At 42.9% G+C, this 5139-nt stretch overlaps 1 non-coding gene across 1 annotated transcript; it reads right to left on the bottom strand.

Moving 5' to 3' along the window:
- Positions 1–1115: 1115 nt before the first annotated feature.
- On the bottom strand, positions 1116–1198 carry trnar-ccu (transfer RNA arginine (anticodon CCU)). The gene has a single exon. It is a non-coding gene; the product is annotated as a tRNA-Arg (tRNA).
- Between the last annotated feature and the right edge of the window lie 3941 nt (positions 1199–5139).

Below are 5139 nucleotides of genomic sequence, written 5' to 3'. Positions count from 1 at the left end.
TATGGGCCCAGCACGCTTCCGCTGCGCCACTCTGCTCTCAGCCACTTCAGAAAAGACTAGAACTCACAATCCATGGCTTAGGAGTCCAGTATCTTAGGCCACTGGGATACTGTGTAAACAGTATGACCTATACGAACTGTTGGAAGAGGTAAAAAAAAAATTATAATGGCACTGAGACATTATGCCCATGAAACGACACATTTTTTAAAAATGTTGTTCGCACTTAAAATAAACTGTTTAGCAGAGGATGGTTTCGATCCATCGACCCCTGGGTTATGGGCCCAGCACGCTTCCGCTGCGCCACTCTGCTCTCATCCCCTTCAGAAAAGACTAGAACTAGCAATCCATTGCTTAGGAGTCCAGTGTCTTAGGCCACTGGGATACTGTGTAAACAGTATGACCTATATGAACTGTTGGAAGAGGTAAAAAAATATATATAATGGCACTGAGACATGCCCATGAAACGACACATTTTTAAAAAATGTTGTTCGCACTTAAAATAAACTGTTTAGCAGAGGATGGTTTCGATCCATCGACCTCTGGGTTATGGGCCCAGCACGCTTCCGCTGCGCCACTCTGCTCTCAGCCACTTCAGAAAAGACTAGAACTCAAAATCTTTGGCTTAGGAGTCCAGTATCTTAGGCCACTGGGATACTGTGTAAACAGTATGACCTATACGAACTGTTGGAAGAGGTAAAAAAAAAATTATAATGGCACTGAGACATGCCCATGAAACGACACATTTTTAAAAAATGTTGTTCTCACTTAAAATGAACTATTTAGCAGAGAATGGTTTCGATCCATCGACCTCTGGGTTATGGGCCCAGCACGCTTCCGCTGCGCCATTCTGCTCTCAGCCACTTCAGAAAAGACTAGAACTCACAATCCATGGCTTAGGAGTCCAGTATCTTAGGCCACTGGGATACTGTGTAAACAGTATGACATATACGAACTGTTGGAAGAGGTAAAAAAAAAATTATAATGGCACTGAGACATTATGCCCATGAAAAGACATATTTTTTAAAAATGTTGTTCGCACTTAAAATAAACTGTTTAGCAGAGGATGGTTTCAATCCATCGACCTCTGGGCCCAGCACGCTTCCGCTGCGCCACTCTGCTTCCATCCAACCCAGATGGGACTTGAACCCACAATCCCTGGCTTAGGAGGCCAGTGCCTTATCCATTAGGCCACTGGGGCACTGTCTACCTTTTGCAAATAGTACAAACTGATACAAGCAGTAAAAACAATGTGTACTGGATAGCACTGAGACATGCAAATGAAATATAGCTTTCTAATTTCTGTTTGCGTTTCATTTTTGAAAATAATCTGTTTAGCAGAGGATGGTTTCGATCCATCGACCTCTGGGTTATGGGCCCAGCACGCTTCCGCTGCGCCACTCTGCTCTCAGCCACTTCAGAAAAGACTAGAACTCACAATCCATGGCTTAGGAGTCCAGTATCTTAGGCCACTGGGATACTGTGTAAACAGTATGACCTATACGAACTGTTGGAAGAGGTAAAAAAAAAATTATAATGGCACTGAGACATTATGCCCATGAAACGACACATTTTTTAAAAATGTTGTTCGCACTTAAAATAAACTGTTTAGCAGAGGATGGTTTCGATCCATCGACCCCTGGGTTATGGGCCCAGCACGCTTCCGCTGCGCCACTCTGCTCTCATCCCCTTCAGAAAAGACTAGAACTCACAATCCATTGCTTAGGAGTCCAGTGTCTTAGGCCACTGGGATACTGTGTAAACAGTATGACCTATATGAACTGTTGGAAGAGGTAAAAAAATATATATAATGGCACTGAGACATGCCCATGAAACGACACATTTTTAAAAAATGTTGTTCGCACTTTAAATAAACTGTTTAGCAGAGGATGGTTTCGATCCATCGACCTCTGGGTTATGGGCCCAGCACGCTTCCGCTGCGCCACTCTGCTCTCATCACCTTCAGAAAAGACTAGAACTCACAATCCATGGCTTAGGAGTCCAGTATCTTAGGCCACTGGGATACTGTGTAAACAGTATGACCTATACGAACTGTTGGAAGAGGTAAAAAAATATATATAATGGCACTGAGACATTATGCCCATGAAACGACACATTTTTTAAAAATGTTGTTCGCACTTAAAATAAACTGTTTAGCAGAGGATGGTTTCGATCCATCGACCTCTGGGTTATGGGCCCAGCACGCTTCCGCTGCGCCACTCTGCTCTCATCCCCTTCAGAAAAGACTAGAACTCACAATCCATGGCTTAGGAGTCCAGTATCTTAGGCCACTGGGATACTGTGTAAACAGTATGACCTATACGAACTGTTGGAAGAGGTAAAAAACAAATTATAATGGCACTGAGACATTATGCCCATGAAACGACACATTTTTTAAAAATGTTGTTCGCACTTAAAATAAACTATTTAGCAGAGGATGGTTTCGATCCATCGACCTCTGGGTTATGGGCCCAGCACGCTTCCGCTGCGCCACTCTGCTCTCAGCCACTTCAGAAAAGACTAGAACTCACAATCCATGGCTTAGGAGTCCAGTATCTTAGGTCACTGGGATACTGTGTAAACAGTATGACCTATACAAACTTTTGGAAGAGGTAAAAAAATATATATAATGGCACTGAGACATGCCCATGAAACGACACATTTTTAAAAAATGTTGTTCGCACTAAAAATAAACTGTTTAGCAGAGGATGGTTTCGATCCATCGACCTCTGGGTTATGGGCCCAGCACGCTTCCGCTGCGCCACTCTGCTCTCATCACCTTCAGAAAAGACTAGAACTCACAATCCATGGCTTAGGAGTCCAGTATCTTAGGCCACTGGGATACTGTGTAAACAGTATGACCTATACGAACTGTTGGAAGAGGTAAAAAAAAATTATAATGGCACTGAGACATTATGCCCATGAAACGACACATTTTTTTAAAATGTTGTTCGCACTTAAAATAAACTGTTTAGCAGAGGATGGTTTCGATCCATCGACCTCTGGGTTATGGGCCCTGCACGCTTCCGCTGCGCCACTCTGCTCTCATCCCCTTCAGAAAAGACTAGAACTCACAATCCATTGCTTAGGAGTCCAGTGTCTTAGGCCACTGGGATACTGTGTAAACAGTATGACCTATACGAACTGTTGGAAGAGGTAAAAAAATATATATAATGGCACTGAGACATGCCCATGAAACGACACATTTTTAAAAAATGTTGTTCGCACTTTAAATAAACTGTTTAGCAGAGGATGGTTTCGATCCATCGACCTCTGGGTTATGGGCCCAGCACGCTTCCGCTGCGCCACTCTGCTCTCAGCCACTTCAGAAAAGACTAGAACTCAAAATCTTTGGCTTAGGAGTCCAGTATCTTAGGCCACTGGGATACTGTGTAAACAGTATGACCTATACGAACTTTTGGAAGAGGTAAAAAAATATATATAATGGCACTGAGACATGCCCATGAAACGACACATTTTTAAAAAATGTTGTTCGCACTAAAAATAAACTGTTTAGCAGAGGATGGTTTCGATCCATCGACCTCTGGGTTATGGGCCCAGCACGCTTCCGCTGCGCCACTCTGCTCTCATCACCTTCAGAAAAGACTAGAACTCACAATCCATGGCTTAGGAGTCCAGTATCTTAGGCCACTGGGATACTGTGTAAACAGTATGACCTATACGAACTGTTGGAAGAGGTAAAAAAATATATATAATGGCACTGAGACATTATGCCCATGAAACGACACATTTTTTAAAAATGTTGTTCGCACTTAAAATAAACTGTTTAGCAGAGGATGGTTTCGATCCATCGACCTCTGGGTTATGGGCCCAGCACGCTTCCGCTGTGCCACTCTGCTCTCATCCCCTTCAGAAAAGACTAGAACTCACAATCAATGGCTTAGGAGTCCAGTATCTTAGGCCACTGGGATACTGTGTAAACAGTATGACCTATACGAACTGTTGGAAGAGGTAAAAAACAAATTATAATGGCACTGAGACATTATGCCCATGAAACGACACATTTTTTAAAAATGTTGTTCGCACTTAAAATAAACTATTTAGCAGAGGATGGTTTCGATCCATCGACCTCTGGGTTATGGGCCCAGCACGCTTCCGCTGCGCCACTCTGCTCTCAGCCACTTCACAAAAGACTAGAACTCACAATCAATGGCTTAGGAGTCCAGTATCTTAGGCCACTGGGATACTGTGTAAACAGTATGACCTATACGAACTGTTGGAAGAGGTAAAAAAAATATATATAATGGCACTGAGACATTATGCCCATGAAACGACACATTTTTTAAAAATGTTGTTCGCACTTAAAATAAACTGTTTAGCAGAGGATGGTTTCGATCCATCGACCTCTGGGTTATGGGCCCAGCACGCTTCCGCTGCGCCACTCTGCTCTCATCCCCTTCAGAAAAGACTAGAACTCACAATCCATGGCTTAGGAGTCCAGTATCTTAGGCCACTGGGATACTGTGTAAACAGTATGACCTATACGAACTGTTGGAAGAGGTAAAAAACAAATTATAATGGCACTGAGACATTATGCCCATGAAACGACACAGTTTTTAAAAATGTTGTTCGCACTTAAAATAAACTATTTAGCAGAGGATGGTTTCGATCCATCGACCTCTGGGTTATGGGCCCAGCACGCTTCCGCTGCGCCACTCTGCTCTCAGCCACTTCACAAAAGACTAGAACTCACAATCAATGGCTTAGGAGTCCAGTATCTTAGGCCACTGGGATACTGTGTAAACAGTATGACCTATACGAACTGTTGGAAGAGGTAAAAAAAAATTATAATGGCACTGAGACATTATGCCCATGAAACGACACATTTTTTAAAAATGTTGTTCGCACTTAAAATAAACTATTTAGGAGAGGATGGTTTCGATCCATCGACCTCTGGGTTATGGGCCCAGCACGCTTCCGCTGCGCCACTCTGCTCTCAGCCACTTCACAAAAGACTAGAACTCACAATCAATGGCTTAGGAGTCCAGTATCTTAGGCCACTGGGATACTGTGTAAACAGTATGACCTATACGAACTGTTGGAAGAGGTAAAAAAAAAATTATAATGGCACTGAGACATGCCCATGAAACGACACATTTTTAAAAAATGTTGTTCGCACTT

The sequence above is a fragment of the Oncorhynchus clarkii genome, chromosome 7 (assembly GCF_045791955.1).
Source record: "Oncorhynchus clarkii lewisi isolate Uvic-CL-2024 chromosome 7, UVic_Ocla_1.0, whole genome shotgun sequence".
Lineage (NCBI taxonomy): Eukaryota > Metazoa > Chordata > Actinopteri > Salmoniformes > Salmonidae > Oncorhynchus > Oncorhynchus clarkii.
Note: the sequence above shows the minus strand (reverse complement) of the source record. Positions and strands in the feature narration are given on the sequence as shown.